The sequence below is a fragment of the Pinus tabuliformis genome, chromosome 2_1 (genome assembly GCF_031772625.1).
Source record: "Pinus tabuliformis cultivar Carrire ecotype Pingquan chromosome 2_1, CPIR1, whole genome shotgun sequence".
Classification (NCBI taxonomy): domain Eukaryota; kingdom Viridiplantae; phylum Streptophyta; class Pinopsida; order Pinales; family Pinaceae; genus Pinus; species Pinus tabuliformis.
The window spans coordinates 443,246,551-443,265,465 of NC_142299.1; the positions used below are offsets into that span (position 1 = coordinate 443,246,551).

The 18,915-nt window shown below is 35.1% G+C and overlaps 1 pseudogene; it reads right to left on the minus strand.

Annotated features, from left to right (window-relative positions):
• Window positions 1-8,596: 8,596 nt before the first annotated feature.
• LOC149200830 (chaperone protein dnaJ 10 pseudogene) overlaps window positions 8,597-18,915 on the minus strand; it is a 39,524-nt pseudogene continuing 29,205 nt past the window's right edge.

The window sequence follows — 18,915 nt, forward strand, 5'->3', positions numbered from 1 at the left end:
TCCTGAAGGAATCTAGCACTCTGAAACTGGATGGGAATTGAGTAATCTATAACATCAAAGGACACGTCCTTGTCATATCCAAGACCAGTTTTGTGCTTGTTGTGGACAAGCTCTTCCCAAGGTCTGATGATGGTCTTGGGAAGTGCAAATTGAACTTCTGCATCTGCATGTACAACTGTTGCTTCATTGGGTACTAAATCTGAATGAACTATAACATTATTTTCTTGCTTTTTATGGGAATCTGTTTCAATCTTCTGAACATAAACATGTTCAGAATGATGACTCCACTGTTATAATTGTTCCTACTGGAGTTGAGATTCAAGCTGCAAAAAATCAATCTGTGCTTGTGCATATTGTAGACAAGTTTGAATTTTTTAGAGAGAGCCTTTGCTAATTTGGAATGTGTCATCAGAAGTAGATAGTATCAAAGTTTTCAAGAACTCCAATATTGCATTAATTCTGGTCATTTTCATTGAACAAATTAGGCCAGTCTCTCGAATTATATGGCTAAAATGGTTGCAACAATAAACAAAGATACCCCGTTGGACAAAATGCACAAAGATAAATTTGCACAATGGCCAAAATACACTCAAATTTGGCAATATAACCAATGATCACTCTAAAACTTGCCACAATTCTCAATACAATCAAATGTATTCAGTGCATCAAAACCAAGCCAAGCTCATTACAGCTTACAATTAATATCTTAGGTTGCAATCTATAAGACCAAATTCAACAATTTAAATATTTCTAAATTCAATGACTCTGCAAACCATTCATTAATGGAGCACACTTCCCACGTGCGCAAAAACATGGGAAGCTTTCAGATACCGGTAGCCCGTTTCCCATCATCCCTTCTTCTTCATCTCCTTGTTTCTTTCTCTGGTTGCCTTTGGAGCCCTTGTTCTTCGCTCCATGGATTCTTCTCCTCCTGGATTGAATGCAATCTATTTATAAAAAAATTATTTAGACAACATTTATATATAAATATATATACATATACATATAAATATTTTTCTTCCATTCAGAGCACATTCTTTCATCCAAGAAGGTTGAGGAGAGCTCTGAATCAAAGGCTCCCTGCAGGTGGTTTTGTTGTGAAGCGAGGGGTACATCTATTTCGCTCAAATTCAGTGAAGAAGAAGAGAGTTATGCAGGCAAATCAGCCAATCAATTTAAGGCCAGGAGGAGGAGTTAAAGGTCTTTCCTTCGGGCCTCGTCTTGACTCTGCACTTGTTGGCACCGACACCGCCTCTGCCACTACTATTGTTTCCTTTGCTGCAAATGCATCTCAGGGTTTCCACCCGCATGGAGGACATCCCAGTTCCGACTCCTCTGATGAGATTCACAAGGCTAGAGAGGAGATAGAATCAGAGCTTGTCATTGATGAATCAAGTTGGGGTCGTGGTGATATCAATATACAGGTGCATCAAAGTGGACTAGCTCCTTCTTCAAGTCGGTGCTTAACTTTGATTTCTTGGACCTTTAGGGTGCAAAGGAGAGAAAACACTCAAACAATGGGATTTGAGTGACAATTCTATTGTTTGTAGAGAAATGTTCGAATCTCAAGATCTAAGGCATTGACAAGATAAATCTCTATACACCCTACAACTCTCTGTGACATTTGGCGATGAACATGAGCACAAAATATGAAGGTGAAGACTCGATTTGAAATCAGAGAAATAGAATGTAGATTCTTCTGATGCAAGATGATAAAATTCCTCACTGATAGATGGTTAGATGGTCATGGTTTTGTGCCTTCACAATACTTCTGATGCCATTGCTGCGAAGGGCCGAGTGACCTTCTCAACATATTTTCTATGTCCATCAAAAATAAGGAACATAGATGAAAACATGCTGTTGCATCTCCACAGTCCATAGAACACTTCCATTCTATTTCCATGGCCGATATGTTGATCCCTGATATCATTCAGGAGGACATATTCCCTCGCCTGCCATGGCACGCTCATCCCCTTCTCATTTCCCTGAACAGAGAGAGACGTGGCCGCCGCAAAAGTTTTCGATGGGCAATGGAAGTTGGTATATACAAATTGCAAACCTATTTCACGTATATGCACATCAGGCAGGGCTGCAGGTGGCCTTTTTGAAATTAACTATCATCGTGGAAATGGCACTGGTTATTTTGACATAAATGAGATAACTGGTGCAGGAGAAGAAAGGGAGGAGGGATATATCCAGGATGAGAGTCTTACATATCGCTCCACCAATTGCTTTACCCAGCCATTCTTTGTGCATGTGAGGTATGAGTTTTATTTCTTTGGATTAATGGATTACAACAATGGTGTCTAGTTTTATGACCTAAATCAGAGATCACACACATTTAAGAAAAAAGTGTTTTACATAGATATATGGTTTGTAGAATGCAGATTTTGACAAGGCTTAGAATAGAAGAATTCTGACATGACATGAGCAACTGATAAATAGAGAAACAACCTTGAATACAGACATGAATACAATGCATATACATTCAACATATGAACTAGTGCACATAATAAAAAGAGATTCAACGCATATACATTCACAAAATGAAACAGTCTGCTAGAGCGCCCAGGTGCAATATAGTAGCATTAGTATATTTCTATAAATAGGGAAATGGTAGACAAATTCTGGAAAGAATGCAGCTCTGACAATCTCTAAAAATGCCCAGGCCTAACGGTAACTCTAATACCATGTTAAGACGCATACATGGGAAACACAAAAGATGAATGATAAACATGAGTGTGTATCTATTATTAACAAATGATATACATTTATAGTACATTCATATCACCTTTGGTTTCATATTCGAAGGTCTCTTGGACTTTCTTAGACTATTCAGCTTCCACACCAACCCTTAGAGGATTAGGTGTCCAACAAATACATTAAACGAACTATGGAATCCACCTAAAGATAATGAGCTTCATCTCTATGTTTGTTAATAAAAGCATCAGGTAGCATGTAGAATCCCAATGAGGCATCAATTAATGGCTCATCATTGAATGTGGATGGATTGACAGGATTTTAGTGAGCCATTTGATGCATGGGTGCAGTACTGTGACCCATTACATACTTTGGAATATCTCTTAAATTGTTTGTTTGCATGGGTTTCCTTGTAATAGTGGTTTTCATGTTATACATTACATGAATGTTCTCTAGTGGGGGTGGGTGGTTTCCACGTCCAATTGAATCATGGGTTGGTGGGGAAATGGAAAGAGGACCTCCACCCCCATTTTTCCACCTTAGTCACCCCATCTGCAGAGAGTAAATGACCTATTTATTATTGTTGGATAGTTGATTAATGTTAGTAAATTACACAGAGAATAAATGTTGGGTTTTTATGTAATCATATGATTCATGAGGACTATATAGATGGGATGGTCCATTGTGAGACTTTGATATTGTAGCTGGGTGCTAACTCTTGCATAAAATGTATCAATGTAAGAAGAGCCTATGAAATGGGAAGAAGAAAATAAAAATGAGGAACACAATATTATGTTAGTAGAGGATAAGACGGTGTTGCATAAGGAATTTTTTTTGCTAAACTTGTTGGAAATGTAACTAGTTCCAGTCTTCATAATTGTTGTTGTACTCATTTCAATATGTATTCTATGTAACAAATAAGAGAAGAAAATAAAAAGTTATTATTTTAAAGCATGGGTTTCATGCTCATTATTGATGGTATTGTACGTAAAAGCATGTTCATCATGCCTCTAGGGTTTTTTAGGTCATATGAGTTATTGTCATGAGTCAAGAAAGTCAACATTGGGTTCATAAGACCTTTCCGGGAAAAATGTAATTGGACAAAGAATGATTTTGAGCCTAGAAAATCCAGGAAACTCCAAAAGTACAATTCGGACCTGGCAGCTTCAGGTAAGCCTAAAGGATGCAATTCAACCCTTTAGAAAAGCTATAAATACAAGCACTTCAACCTCATTTGTGTCTCACTCACTCACAAGTTCAATTTCAAGAAGGAAGTTCTACCTATAGCTGGGAAGAAGGATAAAAAGATAGAAAAGGTCTAAAAGAAGAAAGGAAGGAAGGAAATCTTGTTTTTGGGCTCAATCTCTCACACACATGTGAAGGATTAGGGTTTTTGCAACTTCCAAGAAGGTTGAAATCGTAGGTCTGAGTTGTAGTATCAAGTAGCTGTGAGAGCAAGATATTTTGTTTTAACTTGGTTTATCTTGGAAGACTTATTGAAGGGTTGAGTTAGAGTTTCTACAACATCTACAGGGCTCAAGTTCTAGGTCGAAGTAGTAGTATTGAAGCTGGAAAGTCAAAGTTTCAGTGTGAAGCTAGTTGGTGCTAGATTAGGGAAAGACTTGACTGGAAGGGTTGACTTGGTACTTGGAGGAGGACTTGGTCTAGGGATTGGGTATTTTTTGTCTCATTTAAAGCAGATTCTATAAGAAGAGAAGATTTTTCTGATTTTTCCCCTTGGAGGGGTTTTTTTCCCTCGTTGAGAGCCTAATTTCTCTATCCTCTATTGCTACTATTTTTTTTTGATGAAAATATCTAAATAAAGAACACAATAATACTAACTAAATTCACAAGAAAACATTAAGGTTAAGAAAAATTGGAATTAATAACTGCCACTTTGTATTTTTCCAACAAAACTAAGAGAAGTGGAATAAAGTACCATTCATGAAGTGTTGGACATGGAAGTTGTAAGATGTAGGAATAAGAGGAACCCATGAAGAAATGAATGGTTGAGGAATGAAGAGACTGAAGAATGGTTGAGGCTACAATGCTCTTTGGCTTGACAACCCTCTTTGAAACTTAGAGGAAGAGGGAATTAAGGCTATTTTTGTAATATTTATATAGAAAATGATTAATAAATAAAGAAAAGAGACTAAGCACATTGTTAGTGTTTTTTTCCTTTGAGTCTCCACATTTAATTTATCATATTTATACTATGATGTCATTATTTATTACAACCAATGATCTATCAATTTTTGTTGTGCATACTTAATTAACATCATTAAATGATATAGGTCATACATGTTGTTGGGGTTTTGTATAATTTATCATGTTTATATGATGATATCATCATTTATTGTAACACATCATCTATCAATTTGTTGTGCATACTTAATTAACATCATTAAATGATATAGGTCATACACGTTGTTGGGGTTTTGTATAATCATGGGATTCATGAAAACAATTTGTTGTGCATACTTAATTAACATCATTAAATGATATAGGTCATACAAGTTGTTGGGGTTTCTTATAATCATGGGATTCATGAAGACTATGTAGAAGTGGTTCACTATAAAAAATTGACATTGTAGAAAATGGTTTCTCTTGTATCACTTTCTCACACCTACACACAATTAGTACTACAATTTCCTTAAAAGTTTTATATTAAATTACATTTGAAATTTTCAAGTTATTTCATAAATTTTATTGAAGTAATGGTTGATTTTCCTTGAATTTCTCATATTTGTACTTAATTTAATGACATTATTTTTGTTTCTTTATTATTGCCTTTGAATTTTTCAACTCGTTTAAAAAAAAATTATAATAATATTTTTTTAGCTTTTTATAATTTTCTCACATCTATACCTAAATCTATACCAAAATTTATGATGACATAAAAAATATTACTACTAATCCGACCATATATATACTAGCAATTGTCCCAAAAGGTACAAAGAGAGGCCGATATGATTATTAAATTAGAATTGTTGAATTTCTCTAGAAGAGATGTTGGTTCAAGCCTAACAGATGAGCAATTTGAGCTAGCTAAAGGCCTTACTAATTACACTATTGTTTGGGTCTTGAAGTCTGGAGAGACTTTGCTCGAACTTTTCTGTCTCAAGGAAAGTATATTAGGATATTTTTGAAAACGTTCAGAAAGGATCAGTGCAAAGATGCATCGGTGCCTTTACAACAGAATACTAGACTTCAAAATAATTATGGTTCTAAGAGTTCGATGCAACACTGTATAGAAAATTGGTTGAGAGTCTAATTTACTTGACTACCAGTAGGCCCGATTTGGCTTTTGCAGTCAGTTTATTGAGCCAATTCATGTCAAAGCCCCTTGAGAATCATTGGGTTGCAGCGAAAGGCGTCTTAAGGTATCTTCAAGGAACCTTAGACTTTGGTATTAAATATACTAATTCGTTTGATGTTAGATTGACAGGATTCTCATACTCAGGTTGGGTCGGAAATATAGATGACCAACAATCCATAACAAGTTATGCATTCAACATTGGGTTCGGGGTTATTGAATTGAGCAGCGACAAGAAGAACAATGTATCCTTATCTTCAGCTGAAGCAGAGTATCAAACAATGTGAGGAGCAACATGTGCGGCAGTTTCATTGAACCAGGATGTTAAAGAAGAACAAAAGGATGCAACAGTTATCAGGTGTGACAACTAGAGCTCAATCAAACATGCAAATAATCCAGTGTTTCATAAAAACACCAAGCATATTGATACATAGTTTCACCTTGTTAGTGAGAAGTTTCAGTAAAAGGAAATCCATATTGAATATTGTAATACTTGTGATGATGTTGTAGACATTTTTACTAAGCCTCTTGTAAGAATTAAATATGAGTTATTTAGGGAGATGTTAAGAGTGCTATGGAACCCTTTCTCCATTAAAAGGTAGTGTTAAAATTAATGGACAAATGTATTCTTGGAGAGAGTTTGTTCATTAGTTTCATGTGAGACTTGGATTAGGAATTTGTTCCTACATTCCAGGTGGCTGTTCTAACTTCCTTATTTGATTGTAAACTATATATTCTTGATTTTTAGTGAGAAGATCGTAGATCGTTCCGCTAGAGGCAGTCTCCAAGTGAAGCTCCTCACCTGAGATTTGCTATGTTTAATGAATAAATTCTTTTTCTTCCATTTTTTAACAATTACTTCCATAAGTTGCACCACCGAGTAACTGAATCTTTGATTTAGCTTCTTGCATAAACACTACCTTGTCACCTTGTAAGTAATGATGAAGAAGATATTTCAAGATATGTGTAAGTGTTTCTTATGTTTCCTTTTGGATAAAACTCATATTCTTTAGAGAAGCTCAAGAGGTCCTAAAAGAGAAAACCAACTATACCAAAAGGACGAGCTTAGAGATAGCTTGGTTAAGTATTGAAACAAGTTAAGGAGTAACTTGTTATTGCAATGTACAAGTGGACAAGGTAAAGTTCACAAAGAAACTATTGATAGTCATGACATGGGTTCAAGGAGAAGTCATAGTAGATGAAAATAAGATGCCAAAGTAAATGACATAAGAAGAAGGATGACTCAAAAGGAAGTTCACTGAGAAGTTGTTGAGATAAAAGTGCACCTGAATGTACTAATGTAACAAGAAGGTAAAGAAGACCAAATGTTTAATGGATTATGTGGAAGAAATTAAAGTGGCATAGGTTACAAGTGAAGCTGGAGCGTAGGTTTAATGCTTAATTGAATGATGAAGAGCTCACAACAACCTAGATGGAAGTTTACTTTTGTGAACTTAAACACAGAGCAATCCTTAGTAAAGATAAGGATGAAGAAGTTGATGAGATCCAAAGATATTGTGATTTTAAAACTAGTGAACTGTTGGCGAATACAAATCATGTAGTTGTAGATGATAAAGAGTTTCCTCATGAGGTAATAACAACGAAATTCCAATCAATGTAATTGTAAATGAAATTCTTATAAAAAAAAGAGACATCTATGAAAAAGGGGATGAAGAGAATGACAATAAGTAAAGAGACATCTATGAAAAAGGGGATGAAGAGAATGACAAACTTATTGCAAGCCTCATGAACTTTGCGGAAATATTTCAAATTAGCATGATGATTTGATGTCTGAAACATCAAACAAGGCCGCACAGCCTTGTGATTTTAAATATGACATTTTTTTTTTCAAAGTTTGGTTGAAAATTAACTACAAAGTAACCCAAGATCCCTAGCATATTTAATTTTCACCATGCTTTTAAATTGCAAATTAATAATTTGTATTCCTTTTGACACTTGTGCCTTCCATTTGATTTCTTCTAGAAATCATTTTCGTTAGTGGGTTGATGCTCTTGCATCAGACTTAATTATGATAAGACTGAAGCTTGGGCTAGTTTATTATGCATAGACAGTTATAAATTTCTGCACCTGAATTCCGACTTCTAATCAAAGCAATGTGATAAAATTCGATGCAAAGGAAGCGTATACTAAATATTTAAAAAAAAAATGAAGTAAAGAACAATTAGCTAAACAGCTACAAGAATTTGTTTTCTTGATTTAATTGCAAGAACATATACAATAGATTCACGTGACCTTATTCAAGTATTTCACCAAATTTGTTTCCTCAATTTACAAAAGCCTCATAAAGAGCTAAATACCATGGACAAACGCGTTGGATTTATGAGAATGTGTGAGAAACAAACCATGCGAATATTTTTCATTACTTCATATATGCCATTCAATTCCACCAGCTGGAGGAGGATATCTTTGAGTCCCTTTACATTTTTTGTCATGTGAACAATTAACAGTGATAAAGATTTAATGAAAATGTGAGAAAATGTTTCTTCATAACATCAGATATGTCTTTGAACAAAAATAAAATCCACGAGAAGTGTCCTTTTCTGAAATTCAATCTCCGTTTTATAGTTTTGCGGTTTGTAAAATCTTTCCCAGAATATTTAAACCTTCCGCGCGAGCTTGAAGATCTTCTTTCTTTGCACTCTTATCTTGCAACACCGTGTGGCACACATAGGAGAGGGTCTTATCTTGCAGCACGATCTGGCAAACGTGCGAGAGAGTGCGTTCAATGTCAGGCACATTTACTTTCCAAAGTGAGTTGACAATCAATTCTTTGTTGGACTATAAAAATGCTCTAAAATCGGCTTCACTGTAATTCTCCCCCGTACTCCGCTGCTCTTTGATATCTTCTAATAACTGCAACAGAGCAAAAGCACCTGTTCCCGCTGTTTCTGAGCCATTAGGCTATAAATGACAAACCCAAATATAAGTCTCTGTTCTTTCCAAGTTCCTTCGCCGCTTCTCTTTCATACATGTAACCAATTGTCTGCAGTATATTGTTTCCATTAGCTGCACCGCCCAGCAATTTTAACGTCAGATTTAGCTTCTTCTATAAACCCACCCTTCTCACCTTGTACGTACGGATAAAGACAATCTTTCAAAACTTGTGCAAGATTTTCTTCTCTTTCCTCTTGTACTTTCCTGTTATCCGTGTGCTCGCCTTCAGTAAAGATCTTCTCAAAAGAAGCCATAGAAGCAATTGTGAGGTGGCCTATACAGTCTTCAAATAACTTGCTTCCAAACAGCATCGCAAAGACTGTTGTTGCCTCTATTATTGTTTCCATTGATACACCTGCATTTCCATGTGCTGGATCGCTGGGAACATGGTAAGCTTCTCCTAATGCCTGAAAATTTTGTGCCACCTGAGCATCATTTGTATTTTTAAGAGGAAAAACCTGCCTGGCCTTCATGTAATAAGCATTCTTGATCTCTGCTTCAGTGGCCGTCGCACTCACTACAAGTATGTCGTAGTAACCAGTTTCCTTAACCAGTGCTAAAAGTCTGCAGCAGATTCCAGAGTTCTGGCAGAATTAGATGACAAAATCGATGTCGACCAGGTTGGGCATCTCTGATACAAAGCTGGGAAGAGAGCCTACTAGATAATGCTGAGACAAATCCAAGCGCGTCAGATTAGTACAGTCGGCGAGATCCTTTGGGACTTCCCCCTTGATTTCATTGTTGGCAAATGAGAGGACTGTGAGATATCTCAGGCTGCAGACTTTTGATGGAAACGGCCCTGCGACCAGAAAATTGTCAAATTCTAATCTCACAACATGCCCTTCTCTGTCACAGTGGACGCCATTGAAGGCACATGGAGAATCGCTGCTAACTTTAAACTACTTTCAGAGTAATTTGTAATGGTTTGTTCAGGGATTACAGGAATATGTGCCCTCCTCTGTCACAGTGGACGCCATTGAAGGCACATGGAGAATCGCTGCTAACTTTAAACTGCTTTCTCAGTAATTTGTAACGATTTGTTCAGGGACGATTTGTTCAGGGATTACAGGAATTCGTAACAAATTTGCGGATATTTCTGCCGGCTTCATGTAGTGGGTGAAGATTCGAGTACGCCATCATTATGGAGAAAGGCGTTGGCATAACAGTTTTCCGTTTTGCGAGACCCAGGCAATAGAACTCGCGCCAGATGCAAAGATCCTCAGTTGATACCATGACAAGTAATTGAAGAAGACACTGAATGCTCGCTGAATGGCATAGATGCCAGGTGTCAACATCTGAAAGAAAAGGACGACGAAAGTCCCTTTCAAAGAAAGGCCTATCGGCCTAAAAATGGTTGGTACACATTGATAGCCATCAAAACACTTACAACATGATATCTCAAATTTCCAAAGTTAAAAAAATTCATTAAGAATAACTAAATTATAACTTTATTTAAATTATTACCATTAAAAATAAAAATGATTGATATATGAATTAAACAAATATACATTTAAAAAATAGGTAACAAAATCCTTAACTATGGATATTGTCCCCCACTTTAACAGAGAGACTCTCAACCTATAAATTGAGTTTGTTACAATGCCATGGCTCACTAATACCACATTGGGCAAAAAGCCATAGCTGAGATTGATATGAATCATGTTAATATGCCTTCTTTTTATTAATCATTTTAATTAAAAAAGTAAATAGAATATAACTACCTCTGAGATAAATCTCAGTGTTTGTTTTATGGCTATTTCAAAATATTTGTGGAAGTTAAAACTATATCACTCACTTAATAATTATTGATAATTAAATGAAAATTTTAAAGTCTTATTCTGAATGCTATTTATAAAGTAAGCATGAGAATGTAAACTATGTATCATGGTAGTCTGGAATGTGGCCATTTTTTATCAAAAAATTGACGTGAGGAGTGCTCGAATCTTGTTTTTGAATTGTGGTTTCGAGGTGGAAATGGATTCAACACCAACAAAAATAGCTAAACACCCAAAATCTTAAAGCTTAATAACTATAACTTAAATTTCCAAAAATATTCATGAAATTTATAATCAAAATCATGCTGAAATTTCCATTATTTTCTATAAAAAATTATACCTCATTAAATTAGGCCATTGTAATGTAAATACACCACCTCAACTTAAATCTAAATCTAAATAGTAAAGTATAAAACATTAAACAACGTAATTTTATGTGAATGTAATTTAATGGCATCTTACCCACACGCCATTGTCTTCACAGTCAAATTTTTAGCCACACGCCATTGTCTTTTCCCACCCTGTCACGCCATTTCTGGTCGAGTTACTAGGAGTCAATAAGTCGAGTTACTTTATCTTACTATCTCCCGCTCTATACGGCAGTTGCCGCGTTTGTACGGCAATTTCCGCGTTTAACGAGTTACTTTATCTTACTATCTTCCGCTCTATACGGCAGTTGCCGCGTTTGTACGGCAATTTCCGCGTTTATCGCTGCAAGACCAGCAGTCAATACCGCAACTTCGTCCTTTCACCCCTCTTCTCCCGCTCAATACGGCGATTTCTATATCTCTTCCTTCCGTGTTATTGCTGTGAGGATTCATGCTATAAAAGTGGTTTTCTCATATATATATATATATATATTTATTAATTAATTTATTTAAAAGAGTAGAAAGTACACAATTTTTTTTGAGATAAAATTTAATCTTTATTTTAAATTTAATCTTTATTTTATAGCTATTTTAAAATATTTGTGGAAATTAAAATATATTACTCACTTTATAATACTAGATAACTAAATTAAAATATTAAAGTTTTATTCTAAAATAAATATGACTATCATCATAATTACATCAAGCTCTCCCTAGACTAGTATGGAGATAGATCTCAGGGAAAAAACGTAAACTCAATATAAATTTAAAATATAAAGAGGTTTAGGAACATTCAAAAAAGAGGTATGGTAGATAAATAAAAATACAGATAAACTAAAAGTATGGTAAAAAAATAAAACCTCTTTTTATATTTACTCTAGACGTATGGTAAATAAATAAAAATATAAATAAACTAGAAGTATGGTAAATAAATAAAACCTCTTTTTATATTTACTCCATGAACTTCTTTATACTTACTAACACGCAAAAAAGGGGTTTTATTTAGGTGAAGCCTATGGGTCAAATACCATGGGACAAATAATTATTAAGAGCATGGGCGAAATACCATATTTATAAAAGAGGTATGGTAAATAAATAAATATATAAAGAAGTATGGTAAACAAATAAATATAAAAGAGGCATAAAGAGGTATCATAAATAAATAAAAATATATTAAATATGATTATAAATCAATATCTAATTATATATAAAGCCTTTGGGCCAAATACCATGGTAAATAAAAGAGATAGAGGTATGTTAAATAAATAAAACTTCTTTTTGTATTTACTCCACAAACCTCTTTATACTTACTAGCACTCAAAAAAGAAGTTTTATTTAGGTGGGTCAAATTATTATTAATACCATGCAAAAAAAATATTATTATTATTATTATTAGATGATCTAATATTCATATTAATATATTATAATATTAATATTATTGAATTTAATAACTTGGACTAATACAATATTAAACTTTCTATATTATAATATATATTAATATATTATGATATATATTAACTCTAGATATATATGGGAGGGAAGAACAAAGACATAAAGTGATAGAGGTGGAGAGATAGAGGGAACGTCACACCCCTATGTCGCAGGTAGTCTTTTAATGACACATATGTTGAGATTTTTCTGTTAATTAATTTTGGAAAAAATCTCATGTATGTGACAACAATAGGATTTGTTGCTAAGTTAGCTCCAGTTATTCCTGAGGAGGAGTTATTGCATCCTATATTTGTTGCGAGAGAATTTATGATTCAGTTTTCTACTCCCATCTATAAAATGTAAGCCTGTAGAGGATATTTGTGCTGAGAGAGCGTGAGGAATTATGTGTTGTAATCTCCTGTTGAATAATAAGATTGCCGATGCCTCTGTTTGGTGGATGTAGCCCAAATTGGTTGGGTGAACCACGTTAAATTAGTTGTCTCATGATTCTGCTGTCTGTATGATTTATTTTGTATTTATTCTGCATACTCTGACAATTGGTAGCAGAGCCTGAGAGGCCAAGTTTGCTAAGCAACTACACAATATCGTGGCGTTTGTTGCATGTGCGTTGGAGCAGTAGACTTCCTGTACGTTGGAGCAGTAGACTGCCTGTGCGTTGGAGCAGTAGACTGCATGTGCGTAGACTGCCTGTGCGTTGGAGCAGTAGACTGCTTGTGCGTTGGAGCAGTAAATTGCCTGTGCGTTGGAGCAGTAGACTGCCAGCGCGTTGAACTGAGCATTGATCAGGGCGGTGGACTGGAGGTTGGAACTGTGTGGCACGGCAACCGATGGAGGTTTGAAAAACGATTTCAACCGTTGGTTATGTTCCTAAATTTCACTATCTTCTACGATTCAGAGTAATGTTTATCCATTAATTTAAGGTAACAAAGTAAAGTTTATTCAAGAAGTTTGTTACATCAATGTGGCTCCCTTGCATTTTGTTTTATTGATATGGGAAGATGACTTGAAATTTCGGGGTACGATTTTCAAATTGGAACCAAACACATAATTACAAAGATTATAATATTTTTTCACATAATTAGTAAGAATGGAGCTACTAGCTAAGAATGAAGCCAAAAGGTGAGATGGGTGCTATGAAATGTTTTTTTTGTTTTTGTTTTTTACAAAACAAAAAAGAAACGATTTGTATGAAGGGCAGTTTTTTTTTTTAACTTCATTTATTAAAAGTTGGAATTGGAGATTTTGTGTGACACAACATGGCAAAAACTCAAAGTGCTCGATTTGAGATCAAGAAGTTCAATGGCAAAAGCAACTTTGAGATCTGGAAAGTGAAGATGTATGATCTACTCGTGCAACAAGGCATGGCGAAGGCATTGTTGGGAAAAGCCAAACAGCCTTACACCATGACAGATGATGAATGGAGTGACTTGGATGAAAGAGCATTGAGCAGCATTCGACTGTGTTTGGCAGATGATGTTTTGTTTAACATCGTGTCAGAGAAAATTGTTGCTGGTTTGTGGGCAAAGCTTGAAAATTGTACATGACAAAATCCTTAACCAATAGGATTCTTCTGAAGCGACAGTTATACAATTTGCGCATGAAGGAAGGTACATCTATTTCTGATCATTTGAATACCTTTAATACTCTCCTGGTGTAGTTAGAAAGTATAGAAGTAAAATTTGAATCAGAAGATAAAGCTATAACTTTATTATGCTCATTGCCCGAGCCATGGGATCATTTTGTTACTTCTATAAGTCTTAGTGCATCAGAAACCCTTGAATTTGATGATGTTGTTGGAGCTTTGTTGTCCGAAGAAACAAGGAAGAGGTCAAATTCAGAAACCTCTACATCAGAAGCAATGATGGTTAGAGGTCGTTCTAAAGAAAGATGCTTCAATAAGCACAACAACTCACGTTCAAAATCGAAATGGAAGAAGAGTAAGGTAAAGTGCTGGTTTTGTGGCAAATTGGGACATTTGAAGAAGGACTGTTGGAAGAGACAACAAACATCCAAAGAAGACTCTTCGACAGAGAAGAAAGAAGCAAACACGACAGATACAGGTTCGGCATCCATTTCAGGTATGAGTGATGAAGTGTTATCAGTTAATTTGTCTAATCATGATCAACATTGGCTGTTAGATTCTGGTGCATCAAATCACATGTGCATTCATAGAGAATGGTTTAAAACTTATAAATCAATCAATGATGGAGTAGTTTACATGGGAAATGATGTCACATGTAACATTGTGGGAATTGGAAGCATCCAGCTTAAAATGTTTGATGGGACAAATAAAATTATAACTGATGTAAGACATGTACCTGAACTAAGAAAAAACCTCATTTCACTAGGAGTACTAGACACTAATGGTTATAAAACTTTTATTCAAGGTGGACTAATGAAAGTTTATAAAGGAATTTTACTAGTAATGAAAGCAAAGAAAGATGGAAATCTTTTTCAGTTAGAAGGAAGAACAGAGTCAGATCATGCTTCTACAGTATCTGAAAATGACAGTAATTCTATTCGTTTATGGCATCAAAGGTTGGGCCATATGAGCGAAAGAGGTTTAAAGATTTTATCTGATCGTAAGTTACTTCCTAATTTAAAGTCTATTAAGTTAGATTTCTGCAAACATTGTCTATTTGGGAAACAAAGCAAGCAGAAGTTTAAAAATGGAAAATATACTAGTAAGGGAATCCTTGATTATATCCATTCTGATGTTTGGGGTCCATCTCCTACAACCTCATATGGAGGATCGTCATATTTTGTATCTTTTATTGATGATTTCTCTAGAAAAGTGTGGGTCTACATGTTAAAGAAGAAGTCTGATGTATTCACAGTTTTCAAACAGTTTAGAGCATTAGTTGAAAACATCATTGGAAGAACCATTAAATGTTTAAGAACTGAAAATGGTGGTGAGTTTACTTCAAAGGAATTTGATAATTATTGCAAGGATGCTGGGATCGAAAGACATAAAACCACTGTATATACTCCCCAGCAAAATGGAGTTGTTGAACGCATGAACAGGACTCTTTTAGATAGAGCAAGAAGTATGCTTAGTAATGCCAATTTGCAAAAGGAATTGTGGACAGAAGCGGTTTCTACAACTTGCTCTTTGATAAATCGATCACCATCAACTGCAATAGGATGCAAAATTCCTCAAGAGGTATGGAAAGGTCATGCTTGTGATTATTCTAAACTGAAAGTTTTTGGTTGTGATGCATATGCTCTTGTTCCGAAACATCAGCGTTCTAAATTAGATCCTAAATCAAAAAGATATATCTTTGTTGGATATGGTGATGGGACTAAGGGATACAGATTGTGGGATCCTACTACTCACAAGATCATCATTAATAGAGATGTTAAATTTAATGAATCTTCACTTGAAAATCCAGATGTAGATGATAAATTGAAATAGGATAATATATCTAAGCTTCAACCCATTCAATTTGAAACTAATTCAAATACTGATGATAGTCAAGATGAACAAGTTTCAGATGCAGATCATGAACTTGTTTCAGATTCAGATCATGAAGAAGTTCCTACAGATAATAATCAGCAAATTGTGGAAGTACCAGAAACATCTTTAAGGAGGTCCACTAGAATCAAACGTCCTCCTAAAATGTATGATGATTATGTTACTTCAATTGCTTTAACCGCTAATGATGATGAACCTTTATGCTCTCAGGAAGCTATAGAAGGTTCTAAAAGTGAAAAGTGAAAAGAAGCTATGAAGGACGAGATGATGGCATTAGTTAAGAATGGCACATGGGATCTGGTAGAACTTCCTAAAGACAGAAAAACTGTGGGATGTAAATGGGTTTACAAATTGAAAAGGGGTGTTGATGATACAGAGGACAGGTACAAAGCAAGGTTGGTCGCAAAAGGTTTTTCTCAGAAAGCAGGCATTGATTTTCATGAGATATTTTCACCAGTTGTAAAAATTGTTTCAATTCGAATTGTATTAGCATTAGTTGCTTTACTTGATTTAGAATTACAGCAACTAGATGTTAAAACTGCATTTTTACATGGAGATTTAGATGAAGAGATTTACATGGAACAACCGGAAGGGTTTGTTCAAAATTGCAACAAGAAATTTGTCTGCAGGCTCAAGAAATCATTGTATGGTCTGAAGCAGTCGCCTCGACAATGGTACAAGAAATTTGATTCTTTCATGATGAGTCAAAATTATATAAGAAGTGAATATGATCATTGTGTTTACTTTAAGAAATTAAGTAATGGCATGTTCATTATCTTAGTGTTGTATGTTGCATGTTCATTATCTTAGTGAATTTGTTTGCGGATATGTTGATTCCAATTTTGCAAGTGATTTGGACAAGAGAAGGTCAACTTCAGGGTATGTCTTTACTCTTGCAGGTGGAGCTATTAGCTGGATGTCAAAGCTACAGAACATTGTTGATTTATCTACTACTGAAGCAGAATACATAGCTGCTTCACATGCTTGCAAAGAGGCGATTTGGTTGAAAGGTTTGTTTGGTGAGTTTGGTAGGTTTCAGGACAACATCAAGTTATTTTTTGATAGTCAAAGTGCAATTCATTTGGCTAATAATCCAGCCTATCATAGTAAATCAAAGCATATACCTATCAAGTACCATTTTGTAAGACAGGTTATCACTGAAAGGGGTGTCTCTCTTGAAAAAGTGCATACAAGGGAAAACTGTGCAGACATGTTCACGAAACCAGTTTTGTTAGAGAAGCTACGTTGGTGTCTGGCTTCTCTTGGCTTGTAGAAAAGATAAAATAATAAAGGAACAGGGTATCAGGCTAATTGTTTTCAAGGTGGAGATTGTTGAGATTTTTTTGTTAATTAATTTTGGAAAAAATCTCATGTATGTGACAACAATAGGATTTGTTGCTATATTAGCTCCAGTTATTCCTGAGGAGGAGTTATTGCATCCTATATTTGTTGTGAGAGAATTTATGATTCAGTTTTCTACTCCTAGCTATAAAATGTAAGCCCGTAGAGGATATTTGTGCTGAGAGGTTGTGAGGAATTATGTGTTGTAATCTCCAGTTGAATAATAAGATTGTCGATGCCTCTGTTTGGTTGATGTAGCCCAGATTGGTTGGGTGAACCACGTTAAATTAGTTGTCTCATGATTTCTGCTATGTGTATGATTTATTTTGTTTCTACTGTGCATACTCTGACAACATAGGCAAGTGCAACACTGCTACACTTTTTCTCTTCACCAATACTCAAATGTACAAGTTATGCCTAACCAAACACTTAATCAATTATTTAGTTCAAGTGTTCTTATCGCAGCGGAATGAACTCTTCAATTAATCATTCATCAATATAAATGCATAGCAGAAAATCATTCAATACATCATCATAAGTGGGAGGGGCAACTCCCAAAAATTAGAGTATGCTCAATATCTATATATATATATATATAATGTAATTAAATTGTACATGAAATCATACAATTCAGTGTTGCCAACAAGTCTTGGCCTGCACACCTTTACTTTACAAATCGTGTTTGCCGAGTTTGTGCCTCGTGCATGCCCAACTGAATACTGGACTGCCTCTTGACACAACCATGCCCACTGCACTTCTTCCTCAGCCTACCCGCACTCTCGTCCTTCCTTCGGCAACTTACCTACACTTCTTAACCCCTTGGCACACCCATGTGCCTATCATTCAACGTTGCACGACATAATACAACTCGGTGTCCTGCGCTCTTCACCCAGACTTGTATATCGCAGTGTGTCCGCTATCAGCCTGCAATAGCGGCCTAGCTACTCAGCTCACCACCGCGCCCGCATAATCAAACACTCTAGTGACCTGTGTAGTCTGTTCGTCACACTTGTGTTGCGACCTACGTGTAGACTCGTCTTTTGCACAGTGTAGCGACCCTCTTGCAACCTGATGTGCAGTGTGGCCTACCCGTATTACTTGGTTTCAACTGTGTCTTCATTGAAGATGAAAATAGTTTGAGATTAATCACAATAAAGACTATTTGTAATTGAATATATTCTTATTATTCACATTTTCTATCATTCAACACTATTTCATTGTCACTTTACATTCAAAATTTTTATATCATTTTTCATCATTAAAGTTATTAACAATATTTATCATCTCAACAACACTATTACATTGTCACTTTACATTCAAAAATTTTATTTCATCATTTTTCATCATCAAAGTTATTAACATTATTTATCATCTCAACAAACTGAGGTAACTAAGAAAATTTAAAATTAAAATATTTAACATATTTAAAATGATTATATTAATATTACATGAATTTACATATTATTGATCAAATTAATCATATGTTCGTTAGATTTTCTTTGGCCGCACACCACTGAAACTAGTCTATATCCA